This window comes from Carettochelys insculpta, chromosome 2 (genome assembly GCF_033958435.1).
Source record: "Carettochelys insculpta isolate YL-2023 chromosome 2, ASM3395843v1, whole genome shotgun sequence".
Lineage (NCBI taxonomy): Eukaryota > Metazoa > Chordata > Testudines > Carettochelyidae > Carettochelys > Carettochelys insculpta.
The window spans coordinates 102448119-102463746 of NC_134138.1; the positions used below are offsets into that span (position 1 = coordinate 102448119).

Sequence of the window (15628 nt, forward strand, 5' to 3'; positions counted from 1 at the left end):
TATATTGATTCCATGTTAAGCTGAGATCATTTTCACTGTTAAAAATTCTTACTATTTCTGAAAAAGAGGAACCAGAACAAAGTCAACTTCTGATTAAAATAAGAGAAGTATTTTATTATGCCTCAGAAGTACAAAAGTCAAGTGTTCACCTTTCTTTTAAAAAGATGCCTTCAGAGGGACTTTCTATGCAAAAACGAAACAAAACGAATGTCCTTCAATTAATTCATCCTCCAAATGAAGCTGGATAATTTTATTGTGGAGGCCAGCGATAATCTGATTGAAATAATTATACATTTCTGCTTAGACATGGTTCATTTTGAGCTGTCATCACAGAACTGCCTGAAGGGTGAATCAGTAGCGCTGGTGACTGACAGTTGAAATAGAGGAGCTCATAGAAAAAAAAATAAAACCTTCTCATTCACTTCCTCCTACTTCAACAAAGTCACCCTGCTGAAAATACCATAGAAGCTAGTGTGGTGAGCAGAAACAACTAAAATGTGCACATCTTTCCTGATCAATAGAAATTAACTGTCTTGTCCAGTTCTACCTCTGTCATTTCATATTTTCAGTAAAACGGACAAAAAGAAAACACAACCTTGTGTTCTCCCAGTCAGTTTCACTGATCACAGAAAATATTCTTTAGGTAAGTCAAGTCTTTGTACAAGATGTATGCTATTACCATTGGTGGTCAGTGATTCCTGCATTAATAGAATTAACAAAAATGTCAGTTTGAAATAAAGTGTAATACTTGACTGAGAATGACCATCCTCTCTGAGGATTCTGAAATACTTGACCATACACATGTGAAAGCCTTGTTTGGAAATCCAGTCTCCAGGACAGGGATTTAGGGGAGGGTTCCAGGTCAGATCTTTGGATAAATAGAAGGGAAGTTGCCAGCACCGAAAACACAACTGGATATACATTCATTTAAACATGAACAATTTTGTCTCCTTACTTAGTCAGGTGACGTGCATTTATCTACCCTTAACTTTGAGGATATTATTAATAATAGTAATAATAAATACCAATACAAATTAAAGACCCTTGACCTGGCCTGAGATTGAGAACACAAATTTGCCCTGAAGGAATGGGAAGTCACAAGGCTGCCTGACTTGGAGAGAAACTGCTCTCACTTATAATGCAAAGCATCAGATATTCATTGCTGTGGGTGTGTGAAGGAATTTAAGTTGATGTAATATGCGTGCTGAGGGACAAGAAGAAAAGAAAAGGTCCTAACGGGAAGGTATCTGCATTCCACCTTTCAAATCTAACACTTCTTTTCTGCTTCTTCCATATTAAAGCTATACCCTAATCAGAATAATAGAATACTAGAACCACAAGAGAACTTGGGAGTTTATCAAGTCCAGACCCCAGCAGTCACAGCGGGACCAAGCAGCATCCAAATCATCCCTGGCGGATGTTTATCGAGCCTGCTCTTAAATATCTCCAATGATGGAGATTACACAACCTCACTAGGCAATTTTTTTGAGTGTTTAACCACCCTGGCAGGAACTTTTTCCTAATGTCCATCACAAACCTCCCTTGCAATTTAAGCCCATTACTTCCTGTCCTATTCTCAGACATTAAGGAGAATAATTTTATGGGAAATTTTGAAAGGAAGGATTTGGAGTTAGGTGCTCCATTGCCTTTCAGTGGAAGCTGTGTGCCTACCCACTTTGAACCTTTGAAAATCTCCCACTCATAGACCTAATACTCATTAAAGACTAGTTTCATGGCATGTGAGAGGGTCAGAAAAAGGTGCATTTCAACTCCTAAAATAAAACTTGGAGAAGACTTAAATAGTTCATTGTGCTGTATTTCACACTAAAGGGAAAACAGGCTAAACAAAATAAAAGGTAATGTGGTCTTTTCAGATAATTCATGAAGAGAATTATTTCAATCATTGCTTAAATGAACTGATAGGCATTCATCTTGGCCTTAGCCCTGGTAAGTTCTTCTGGCTACACATTAGCTTCTGTTTCAACAGTCCATTCTGAGGCTATCCACCTTACACATCCAGTTTAAAAGAAGCCTTCAAGCATGTAATAAACTAGTTTCTCGTGCAGAAAGAAGTGGGAGCTTGTTAGTCAACTCATCTGACAGACACTGTGTGTATACAGACACCAGTGTATACACATCAACTTAATAAGTATACTGAATAAGACCATGTTGCTCTGCTATTGCTCACTCAGTAAGAATGCACTCAACAGCTAGCCATCAATGACAGACAATTTAAAAGAATATAATGAGCATTTTGGTCCTGTTTTCAATGTTTCCATATTTCTTATTTGCAGGGATGTCTGATATTCATGCCACTGTAGCATATCTATTGGGTTCTAGTTGCTTCCATTGCAATCCTTCAGTTTAAAGGGCATAAAACTTATTCCTGGCTCCAGGTGTTACACAGAGTGCACTAAATACATAAAAATATTAGTTCAGTCTAAAAAAGAAAAAAGCTCCTAGGAAATTAAAAAAAGTATTGAAGATTTTGAGGGTGAGTTGTTTTTAAACTCATAAATTATCATGTTTTATGAGAAGAAAAAAGAAACAAAAGCCAATTTATTGTCAAGTTGGGAAGGTGTTGGATGGATAAGCAAAGGCCAAATTATTGTCAAATTGGGAAGGTGTTGGATGGATAAGCAAAGGCCTGGCACAGATAATTTCCACATAGAACACAAGGGAAAATAGGACTGGAGGGGGTGTCTCAACACACAAGTGGGGACATGCTGCCCCATACTTGGGTTTGATTATACTGTTATATTCACAAGAATAATGGGAGTATCATCTGAAGTTATACCTGAAAAGCTAAAACATTTTAGGAGTCTATAATAATTATTAACTGACTATGGTATATCATCACTGTCAACAACCCTGGGCTCAGCATCTGTTGGTGTCTGATGCCTCCCTCACTATTTCCTTCCATCTTTCCCTGTTCTGTGCAGAGTGGATTTATTTCTGTAGACTAACTCCACACCAATCTATTACATCATCTACCCATTCTATGTGGGTTCTACCTTTCCTATTCAAACCATTCATCATGATGAATACCAGGGTCTTGGCTTTTCACTTGTCGTTCATTCTGTATATATATCCAAATAATTTTAGCTTCCACTGTATAACCTTCTGCAGTAGGTTCTCTTTTGTGTGAATCTTCCTGCATAATTCCTCATTGGTGACCTTCTGCATCCATCCTATTCTCAGATCTTTCTATCACAGCTCCTCTTGAATAACAATATATTTCTCTTTGAATCTTTCATTATCACCCATATCTCACATCTGTACAACATGATGCTGAATACACACATATTCAAGATTCTCAGCTTCATTCCTAAGCTAATCACCTTACTTTTCCAGATCTTACCCATCACCTTCAAACTCACTCTTGCTTTCGCTGTTCTAGTCGTTATTTCCTTCTTACAGTCTAGATCATACATCATGTTGCTCCACAGATACATGGACTTTTCTATGTTCTGTACTTTGATCCTGCCTACACTGATCTTCCTTCCTATTTCCTTATCTCCAAATATCACTGTCGAAGTAGGGCACGTGTAGACGATCCACGTCCCGCAACATCGAAATAGCAGGGTCCGCCATGGCGGCCATCAGCTGAGGGGTTGAGAGACGCTCTCTCTCCAGCCCCTGCGGGGCTCTATGGTCACCGTATGCAGCAGCCCTTAGCCCAGGGCTTCTGGCTGCTGCTGCTGCAGCTGGGGAATCCATGCTGCATGCACAGGGTCTGCAACCAGTTGTCGGCACTGTGGATCTTGTGTTGTTTAGTGCAACTGTGTCTGGGAGGGGCCCTTTAAGGGAGCAGCTTGCTGTTGAGTCCGCCCTGTGACCCTGTCTGCAGCTGTTCCTGGCACCCTTATTTTGATGTGTGCTACATTGGCGTGTAGACGTTCCCTCGCAGCGCCTATTTCAATGTGGTGCTGCCCAACGTCGAAGTTGAACGTCGACGTTGCCAGCCCTGGAGGACGTGTAGATGTTATTCATCGAAATAGACTATTTCGATGTCGCTCCATCAAAATAAGCTATTTTGATGTAGTGTGCACATGAAGACGTAGCCATGATCAACATATCTCTCTTTGGTATCTCCTCCAGTGTATTTGTCAAGTCTTTGTAGAATAGCTCAATCTCTTCTTCCATGCTGTCCGATGTGGGTACAGACACTTGAATGACAAAGATGTTGAACATTTCACTTCAAATCTCACTCCCATAAGTCTTGCTCTCACCTGTTTGTGTTCTAACAATACTCCTTTAGTTCTTTTGCTAAGGAGGAATCTGACTCTTTCCTCATGCTCCTGACCAAATGACTTTTCAACTGCACATCTTTTCCAATGTAGGCTGACATATCTCTGACAGTCCAAGTATATTGAATCAGTATGTTTCCATCTCCTTTTGAAGCATCTCTGACTTTCCAATTGCCAAAAGCTTTTGGCAATTACACATTCTGGCCTTTTCCATTCCCAAATTTTTTGGGAAGAAGGGGCCTCTGGAAGGAGGGCTTCCTTCCAGAAGACCACCCCCCCACTGGGGGCCATGCTTCTACATGTTGTTTTGGAGTCCGGAACAGTGTCTTCCAGATGCCAAATCATGTGACCTTATGCTAATGAGCTGCAGGGAATTTGTATCTGTGCCTTACTAGCATATTTTGGGCTGTTTATTAGCATGCCACTTTTGGAGAAAGTGGCATGTGTAGAAATGACCTCTCATTGATAGTATATGTGTTAGTTGTAATTTTGTTTTGGTAGCCAACTTATCGATCCAACCCTGATCACTTGATTGGCATTGCGGACCTTGTTTATCTAGGTGATGTGCAAGCCAGCATCTTTTATCAGTTAGTTGTATTGGCATCAAATTTCATTCATCTTGTTGTTTTATGATCAGCGCATCAACACTCCCTGACCAATCCTTCCCCTTTATCCAGGCTTGGGACTGGCATGGAACCACTAGAGGCTTTGTGGCAAAGTTGCTATGGTATAGGAAGATATTTACTCTGTGGCTACTTCTACACTCGCAAGTCCTTTGGAAGATTTTCTGAAAGAGTGGGCTCTTTCAAAAGATCACATGGAGCATCTACACACAAAAGATGATCTTTTGAAAGTAAATTGAAAAGAAGTGGTGCTCCTTTCAAAATGACTCTTCCTTTCCCTTTTCAGGAAGAATGGCTTCTTTCAACAGCTTCTTTTGAAAGAAAATGTGTAGACACCCATGTGTAGGGCCCTTCTTTTGAAAGAGCAGTCCTCATGGCTCTGGATTTTTTAATCCCTGGACCACTCTTTAGAGAGAGTAGGGGCTGTAGTGTAGACATAGCCCATGGGTATGATATTGCAAAGCAGTACACTTTGGGGAAGAGGGGAAATTGACAAAAGGCTCCTTATCTTCTTGTTCTTTCAACGCAATTCTTGTATTGGATGTGACAAGCTCCCAACTCCAAACATTCACTGTGGCTAAAGACATTTTACAGGATATTTATCAGAGAGGATAACATGTATGTAGAGGTTCCCAAATTTCCTTCCATATCTACCAGTTGCCCACATACCCACCCTTCCCATGACTGATACTTTGTATGTTTTTCTTAATACTGGTTAAACCTCTTTCAATCCAGAACTCTCTCATCCAGCATCATCTGTAATCAAGTATGATTTTAGTTGGCCACATTCATGTGAGGTGGTTGTCTGGCTAAGTTTCCCATGGTCCCATAAAGTTTGTTTACAGACACCAGTCCTAGCTCTCAGTGCTCTGTGTTATTTAGATGCAATTTACCCCTAGATTCCTTCTAAGAGCCCATTATGCAGTGGAAGTGTTGGTAATGCTGGTAGACAATATTGACCTTCCATGGTCCAATTCTCTTGTCTGGCACTGGTCAGGTCTCTAGGCAGCTCTCCATATTTCACTGTTACTTGAAGATATAGTTAGGGTGCAACATATACAATCTAAGAAAAAGCACTGATATTTCTGAGCACAGGTTCAATGACAGTTTCTGGGCTGCTACACCCAAGCTGTATGGTGATCGGAGGGTAGGGAGCTCTGTGTGTCAGCCTTTCTGTGTTTCTGTGTTGCCTCTGATATATCTTGAAGAAAATTAACTCCTGTATTTTATATCACAAATGCCCACATGATTTTAAAGCTTCATCTGAGTAGCCTATTATAAAAATCCATTACATAAAGTAATCAATACAACATATCCGCTATTACACAATCTCTCCTGAGTGAATCAGAGATGTATTGGGAACCCCAATGTAATGTATACAGAAAACTTGCAAGTTGTCAAGATTCATAAGTAATCCCCATACATGGATTTCACAATGATTTAGCATTTACATGGAAAGGACTTGGAGAAAAAAAAATAGCCACCAGGGGCCAATGTGTCTCAGTGAAGGCGCATTCAGGCAGAAGGGAGTTGTTACCCACTCTATTTAGCTGGTGATGCAATGCAAGGCTCATTTGCTTTTCTTTGCACAATTCTAAAACTTTCAATGGAAAACCACTAGAGGCAACTGCTAACAATCAAAACTGTTCAAAGGTTAAAAAAGGGGATTTTTTTTATTTTTACTACAAGATAGAGGTTTGCTGTGTCTGTAAATAGAAACAAAAGACTATTTCAGTAAAGCACAGAGGAGAGAAAATATCCAATCACTAAGTAAATCTCTTGTGGACCAGGATGTTTTCATGAACATTTAAATCGTAGTTCTTGTGCCACCAACCAGCTTTGCAATGATAAAACTGGTGTGGGATGCATTGAAGCTTTGGAGGTGGAGGATCTGGGATATTTGTGAGTCAGCAGTGTCAGGGAGTGGATATCGGGAAATATTCCGAGGAAGTGTGCAGCTGCAGTGCACCCATTATTAACCTGCAAAGTGAATACAAAGCTAGCCTAGACCACAGGACAGTGGCTGAGAGGCTGAAAGGCTGGTTTTGTTAGGGAGTTGAAAGCCTACTTGGCACAGGCAAAATTCCTCACAGTGGACACGGGACTTAACAAGGTAGCTCACAGTCCTGAGTGCCCCAAAGACCAGCATGGGGGTTTACTCCTTTCTTTTATGCAAACGGTCAGAAGCATCATGCTATTACAGATGTATCATTAGTCTGGTCAGGTTTCGGATTTCCTATATTCCTATCATGGCAGCATTACTACATCTTTTTTCTTTTGTTTTCTTTCTAATCTGACCTGTTAAGTAACATTTGGAGCCCTGAGGATTCTTTCCAATAGGATGAAAACTTGATGATGGAGTCAGGTATTTCATTGTTGTACTCCTGTTATTTTCAAAGAAAGTGAAGAGTCCAATTTACCTGAACACAATAGTAATCAGACTACAGGAGATTGGCTTGGAGCTGTGAGCAAAGAAAAATTTTTTCAGCCAGCATTGTATCCAAAAAACTTAGCTCAGTAGGCTTTATCTCATGGCCATGCTTCCAGTGTTTTTCTTGATTCACTCTTTGGCCGTTTCTACACATGCTACTTGTTTTGAAAGTGGCATGTTAACAAACAGCCCAGAAAATGCTAATGAGGCACAGATGTAAATTTCCAGAGCCTCATTAGCATACAGTCACATGATTCAAAGTCTACCAGAAGCTCTTCTGGACTCCAAACCAGCATGTGGAAGCATGGCCCCTGTGGGATCAACTGGAAGGAAATCCTCCTTTTGGATTTCTGGAAGATGGGGCTTCCAAAAGGAGGATTTCCTCCTGGGTGATCCCCTAGGGGCCACACTTCTGCATGCTGTTTTGGAGTCTGGAAGCGCTTCTTCCAGACTCCAAATCATGTTACCATATGCTAATGAAGTGCCAGAAATTTACATCTGTGCCTCATTAGAATTTTCCAGGCTGTTTGTTAACATACTGCTTTCAGAACAAGTGGCTTGTGTAGAAACAGCCTTTGACTTTCTGTTCTTCTTGAGATTTGTTTTGGAGGTGTCTCTCACTGCCACCTACAAACATATGGATGCACTCAGCTCCATGATTTAATTCCCTAGCCCTTGCTTATACTATATCTGCTCTCAGGGAAACCCTTTGAGTCACATGGTTCATCATCTTCTCAAGCTTCGCCATATCTCTGTGTTTTAGATGGTGCTTTTGTTGTTCCAGCTAGCTGATTCCAAAAATGAGCTCATTTGTTTTTACACTTATCCAGAAGAGAAGGCAGCTGTTAACCTACCATCTCATTGAAGCCTAACCCAGGTTGGAAGGGGTTTACAAACTTCACACTAATACTGAGGCCAGGGAAAGCATGGAGCAGCACAGGAAAGTCTGTTCGTCAGATATAGACAAGCAAGATCCTGGGGAAAGGAGCAGTATAAAGAGACCTCCAGTTGCACAGGCAGGGGAGGAGAGAATTTATTTCCAGAAGGAGCACAGCAGTAATAAAAGTCGATCCAAAAAGACTGGTGCACCTCCCTGCCCTTTTAACACCTCAATCAAGGCATCAGGGGAATCATATGTGCATGTGGGGTAGAAGGTTATCTGCATCAGCCCCAAGACTGTGGGTTTTGGAACAAAAGACTATAATTAAATAACAGACATGCTGGGGTGTTGAGTGGGAAGGAAGTGGCTCAGAGAAAGGTATGGAGGATGAGAGATGAGTGAAGGTCGTAATGTGCTGGCAGAGTTAGAGGGACCTGGACCAGGACCTGACAGAACGGAAGGGACTGCATCCCCTACCCTCTCCAAATTCCCTTATGACTAGTCCTAGGGTGGGTTGAACTAGGGGATTACTGTCAAGTAAACTGACCCTGCTAAATCCCATTCAGGTGGGGGTGGGTACACTGAACTGAGAGACTAGAAGAGAAGAACCTGACCACTATGCCTTCCGACTGAACAGAAAAACATGCTGCATCCATCGGTGGCAGTGGCATGTTATAAATCATATCTATAGTACAGAGAACATTGTGTGTTAAATTGTGTTGCTTTCTAAAAGGAGATGAAATATTTCTTATTAGCTGTGTCTACACATAAGCGCCCTTTCACAAGGGCAAAAATCGAAGTTTGGCTTTCGAAATAGCGGCCATCGAAAGAGAGCCCCCGCCGCCATGTTTCAGATCGGCGTTCCGATCCGCTCTTTCCAAGCGCCGCCCTGGTCTTTCGAAAGAGAGCGTCCACATGGCTCCAAGCTCTCTCTTGAAAGAAGGGAGGCAGGAAACGCCACGGACAGGGTCCCATGGCCGACAAGCCCTTCCGGGGCAGCAGCCAGCCACCTCCTTTAAAGGGCCCCTCCCTCCGCCCTCCCCTCTGCATGAGCCGAGTGCTGCCCAGTCTGTTCCTGCCCGGCAGAACCCACTCGTGCCCATACAAGCCCAGCGACAGGCCTGCAGGCAGACGCCCTCATTATGGACGCCCTGCTGGCAGTGCTGTGCTCCCTCGCCACAGCTGCACCCGAGCTCATCGGGTGGCTGCAAGATTCCCCCTAGGGCTGTGGGGCTTCCCCTCCCGGGCCACCACCGGGCACTGCCCTGGGTGCCCCGATGCCTCTGGACCCACCCCAGCTGCACCGACTGGTGGGAGCGTGTGGTGCTGGGGGAGTGAGGTGAGGAAAGGTGGCTGCGGAACTTCTGCATGTCGAGACAGACCTTGGAGGAGATCCGCCACCGGCTCGCCCCCGCACTCCGGCACCACAACACCTGCATGCGGCCAGCCCTCACCCTGCAGAAATGGGTCACCATTGCCATCTGGAAGCTGGCCACCCCGGTCTCCTATCGCTCCATGGGACAGCAGTTTGGGGTGGGCAAGGCTGTCCTTATGAAGGTAAGGTGGGTCCGGGTGGGAGGGGGGTCTGGGGCAAGGGGAACACTCCCCTGCAAGGGACCGGATGGGAGCGGGGCGGGGGCTGCACAGGCCAGGGGCTGGACAGGAGGGGGGCAGAATGGGCCCAAGGTGAGGGGTGACGGCCGCCAGACCCGCACTACAGCATGCGTCCCCCTTCCCCCTTCTGCAGGTCGCCAGGGCCATCAACGTGATGCTGCTCCATAGGGTTGTCCGCCTGGGGGATGTGGACAACACGGTCGCCAGCTTCCTGGACCTGGGCTTCCTGAACTGCATTGCTGTTTTGGATGGCACACACATCCCCATCTGTGCCCTGCCACACAGCACCAGCCAGTACATCAACTGGAAGGGCTACCATTCGTTGGTGCTCCAGGCACTGGTGGATGTGAGGAAACGGTTCACCGACCGCTACATGGGCTGGGCCGGCTGCACCCATGATGCCCAAGTCTTCTGGAACTCCGGCCTCTGCCGCGTCATGGGGGCTGGCACACTTGTCCCCCCAGAGGGAGATCCCAGCGGCTGAGGACATCACCATGCCGCTCTGCATGGTGGCAGATGAAGCATACCCCCTGCATCCATGGCTCATGAGGCCCTACACAGGACACCTTGACCCCACCCAGGAGGCATTGAATGAGTGCCTCAACCATGCCCGCAATGTGGTGGAGAGGGCCTTTGGGCGCCTAAAGGGGCGGTGGAGGTGCCTCCTCACACATCTGGAGGTCGGGGTCCCCAACGTGCCCCAGGTGGTGGGTGCCTGTTGCGTCCTCCACAACATTGTGGAGGGAAAGGGGGATGCCTATGTCCCTGGGGAGGCCCTCCGGATGGCGCTCTCTATGAGCAGCCGAGCACCACCCCCATCCGCCAGGCCCACCAGGACAGCCATCGCATCCGGGAGGCCCTCAGGCAGGCTTTTGCGGATGTCCACCTCTGACCTGAACACACACCCACATCCCATGCACATCTGTCAGCCACCATCCCTGCCACCCACATCACCACCCCCACCAGCACCACACCCACACTTCCACCACCCACAATTCACCAAGGAGCACAGCCTGGGGTGGTGAACAATAAACAAACTTTATGTCAAACTGGGTGTTGGTAAATATGTACAGGGGGAACCTAACTTGGAGGGGGGCATGTAACTTGGAGGGGGGGAGTGGGGCATGTAACCTGGAGGGGGGAGGGGGGCACTCATTCTGGGGCAGGGGTGGTGAGCCGCGAGCCCTGTTGGCCCCTGGAGCCCCTGCTCCCCCAGGTGAGGGGTCCCTGATGGCGGGGGGGGGAAGTGCTAGTAGCACCGGCAAGTAGCGGCAGCTGGTGAGTCTGGTGGTGGCGGCGGGGGCAGGCTCGGGGGGGCGGCAGGGGCAGGGCCAGCAGGGGGAGTCACCTGGGGGGCCAGGAGGTGGGCCATAGTGGCTGTGTGCTCCTGGACGGCCTGGCTAATGCCCTGCAGAGTGTCCAGCATCTTGTCCCAGGACGCCTTCTGCCACTCCATGTCGGCCCGGGATAGCTGGAGGTGCTCCTCAGCCACCTCAGCCTGATGCTGGGTGGCTGCATCTTCCCCAGCCCTCCGGGGGGCCCTCTGGCCACAGCCCTGATGGCGCCCTGCCTGGGGTGGCATCTGGACGTCTGCAGCTGGTGGGCTGTCTGGTATGAGGGATGGTGCTGGGCTCTCCCAGCCCCTGGATGGTGTGGCTGTGTGGAGAGGAGGAGAGCATGTCAGTAGCGTGCTCCGAACAGAGGGGACCTGGCTGTGGTGTACCGGCCTGAGCCCACCCCATGGGGCCCCCGCCCTCACAAGGAACACTGACCCTCAAGAAGCACTGACCTGCCCCCCACGACTGGGCTTCCCAGCCTGCGGTATGTGGGCCCTGGGCACCGTCGGGCACCGACCAGCCGCCACCCCGTGCGGCTTCCGGCGCTGTCCACTGAGGGCAGGTTCTGGGTGTGGCTGATGTGCCACCACAGGGTGCCACATCCCATGTGGGGGCTGGCCTGTGTATGGCCCAGGAACACCGGTCCCATGTGTCGGTGCCTAGCCGTTGCATCGCCCCCACCCTTGGAGTAGGTGTGCGCCCCTCCCACCTTTGGAGTACGTGTGCGCCCCTCCCTGTATGTACCAGAGGGTCCCCCGGCGACTTCCAGAGATGTCCAGCCCTCGGTCACCTGGCTGGAGGAGCGAGAGGGGATGAGGATGGTCAGCTCCCCCTCCTCACTCAACCACTCGGTGGTCCCCTCGCCCTCCGGAGTCCCCAATACGGGCCGCTCCTCCGCCTCCGCCTCTGCTGGCTGCAGCTCCTCCCCGGAGGTGTCCAAGAAGGCCACAGGGTGGGAACTCTCCTGGGGCCCCAGGATGCTCCAGAGCTCCCGGTAGAAGGGGCAGGTCGCTGGACCTGCCCCGGAGCGTCCGGCCTGGTGCCTGGCCTGGGCATATTTCTGCCGGAGCTCTTTTACTTTGGAGCGTAACTGGTTTGGGGTATACTCCGGATGGCCCCTGGTGCAGAGGCGCGTTACCAGGTGGCCAAAGGCTGAGGCATTGCGCTGCTTGACGCCCATGTGGTGCAGGACCTCCTCGTCCTGCCAGAGGCCGAGGAGGTCCCGGAGCTCCCACTCCGTCCAGGAGGGGGCTCATTTTTTTTCTCCCCCTGGGAGCCCTGGGAGGCTGGAGAGGGCTCAGAGGGGGGGCCATGGGGCTCGTGGGGGGTCTGGCTGCTGGCCATGGCTGGAGCGTGCGGCTGGAGTTCGTGCGCATGCTGCTCCTAGCACGCTCTCAGCTTCCTGCCACGGGTTTTCTGTGTGCGTATGGCTTTAAAGCAGCCGAATGCAGGGACCATAGAGTTCCGCTGCTGCCAGCTGGAGCAGCCCTGTGCTCCAGCTGATTGGCGCCATGGCAGACCTGTATTTTGAAAGAGTGGGCTGTAGAGTGTCTACATGTGTACACTTTCGATTTATTATTTCGAAAAGGAGAGATCTTCGTGATATGGGATCAGAGTTTGGATTTCGATTTCTGAGCCCTGTACTTTTGATTTTCTTTCGAAAGATGGGTTTATGTGTGTAGATGCTCCTCCTGCCCTTTCGAAAAAAGGCCTCTTTTTTCGAAGTTTTTTGCACATGTAGACACACCTATTGTGTTTGGTTTTTTTTAAGATGAGATAAATAAAAAAGATGGGTAATTCTTGTGTCTTATTAATGAAAATATTAAGCTTCAGGTAAAATTTCATTAGAACAACTTCTGATTTAAACATTTCATTTGGTGGAAAGGTATAATCGTGTGATTTTCAGTTTACATCTGTTCTGTATATTGGTATCAGTGTACTGAAACGTATCTTTATTAATAAACAACACGGGGCTTGATAACCTTCATTTTTCACTTAGTAAGTTTTGAAGAAAAGTGGGGGCTGTAAATAATTTGTAGAGGATGCGACTTTTGCGTAATCTGTTAGAATACTTCACAAGTTCAATGCGGAGTCATATGACAGCTTTGAACACTAAGGCTGTGGCCACACTTGGCCAACTTTTCAAAATGGCCATGCTAATGGACAAATCGGAGGATACTAATGAGGCACTAAAATGAATATTCAGCCCCTCATCAGCATGCTGCCAGCCGCAGCACTTTGCAAGTGCTACGTTTTGCTCACAAGCGGTTCTTCTACACAGAGTTCCTTTTCAAAAGGGTCCACAGACTTCGAAATCCCATTATTCCTAGCTAGCAGCATGCTAATGAGGCACTGAATATTCATTTCAGAGCCTCATTAGTATCCTCTGATTTGGCCATTAGCATGGCCCTTTTGAAATTTTGGCCAAGTATGGCCACAGCCTAACAGATTTATTAGGGCATAAGGTTTTGTGGATAAAACCCACTTTATCCGATGAGTTGAAGTAAAAATGACAAAGGCCAAGGTATATATAAAACAACAACAAAAGACAATACTAGTCACATGTAAGAGCAGTGCTAATGAGTCTAATCAAGTCAGAGTGGATGTGTCTCACTGTCAGAATTTGTTATGGAGATGTGGGTATCAAGAGAACAGAAACTGCCTTTGTAATATGATAAATACTCACCTGAGGAAGTGAAGAAACAGACTGACAGAACCAGAGGAGCACCGAGGACTCACCAGCTTCAAAAAAGGCCCAGAAAGGCAAATTACAGAACATCACTGGTTATCACCTACAGTCCGCAGCTGAAACCCCTCCAGCACATTATGGGGAATATACAACCTATCCTGAAAACAAGCCTTAACTTTCACAGACCTTGGGGGCATGGACCAGTCCTCACCCACAGACAGCCCCACAACCTGAAGCAAATACTTACTGGCTGCCACACTCATACCACACAAATGCTTACCCAGGAACTTATCCCTGCAACAAACCCTATCGCCAGCTCTGTCCACATATCTGTACAAGCAACACCATCGCAGGGCCTAATCACATTAGCCACATCATCAGTGGCTCGTATACCTGCTACATCCATGAATCTGATAGATGCCATCCAATGCCAGCAATGCTCCTTGGCCACGAATATTGGTCAGATTGGTCGGTCTCTGTCCCAAAGGATAAATGGAGAGAAATCAGACAACAGGAAAGGTAGCAAACATAAATCTGTAGGGAAACACTTTAACATCCCTGGTCATTCAATAATGGATTTAAAAGCAGCCATCCTTCTACAAAAAGAACTTCAAACCCAATCACAAAGGGAGACAGCTGACTAGGAGTTCATTTGCAAGTTCAGTACAATCAAGGTAGGACCAAATAAGGATTTTAATACTACAGAGGAAATGTCCTCTCTTGATATTCAGCCTCCACAACAAATACTTTCAATGAGACATATCCACACTGACTTGATTGGATTCACTAACACTAATCCTACTTGTCACAAGCATGGGAGTGCCTGTCCCACTCATGGGTAGGGCATGAGGCTTCAGAGGTCTTTCAAAGGGTGCTCCATCCTTGCTTATCTGACACAGGGGCCGTGGGCCAATAACCACACCTCTTCTCTGTGAGTCAGCCTGTCCTAGTGACCACAATCGATAAAAATATCCTTTTCTCACAGGGCAGTTAGGCCGAGTAGCCAGAGTAAATAATACCTCTCCACTCCCTCAGGGCAGCGAGGCCCAGCAGACAGAGTCAGTAAGACCACTTCCTTCTGTCATGGCAGTGACACCTTGCAACCATTGTCACAGTCAGAATCAATTATAATAGTTGTAGAATCCCCTTTGGGGTTAATGGGGAGGGTATAAGGGGACCTCAGCCCTCCCACTCCACTAGGTCCTAGCCCAGGACTCTGACAGCAGTGGAGTGGTCCACATCTAACTTAGCGTGTAATTTGCCTGCAACATGCTGACATCTCAGGGAGGGTAAATACCTGCCCTGGGCTACTTTGGAAAATACAAAAAATAAAACAAAAGATTACCTATGCAAATGTTCTACCACCATCCACTTAGGAGTCAACCATTAAGAATGGCAATTATTTGAAATGTTATCTTCATTATTTCTGTAATCTGAAAGGATGATTCATGTATAGCTCAAAGTAATTAATTAATTAATTAATTAATGTGTTTTGTATATTGTGAGTTTTTTGTTGCTTTTTTGAAGGAAATAACACATTTTTTCCATAATAGGTGTGAAATGATTCTTACTTTCTCTATGTGCAAGGTGGTGGACATTTTACTAGATATAAAAAGTCACAAATCCATAACTGAGAAAGAAGTTCATACTGGTTAAAAACTGACGGATTAGTGGTAAACGCATGCAGTGCATTACCCTTCCTCACCCTCTCAACAGAGATGGGAGTAAGGAGAAGTTAGGAATAGTAGAAAATTAATATGTAAGGCAAAATGACAAAAGTGGCAATCTATGACTAGCATATATT

General features: G+C 46.6%; 1 protein-coding gene across 1 annotated transcript in view; it reads right to left on the bottom strand.

Moving 5' to 3' along the window:
- LOC142009433 (cadherin-19-like) overlaps positions 1-15628 on the bottom strand; it is a 130966-nt gene that overhangs the window by 69451 nt on the left and 45887 nt on the right. The window contains exons 3-4 of the mRNA XM_074987509.1: positions 14218-14300; positions 13822-13877 (exon numbers count right to left, since the gene is read on the bottom strand). The gene's annotated coding sequence lies outside the window, so the exon portion shown is untranslated. The remainder of the gene's footprint in view (positions 1-13821; positions 13878-14217; positions 14301-15628) is intronic.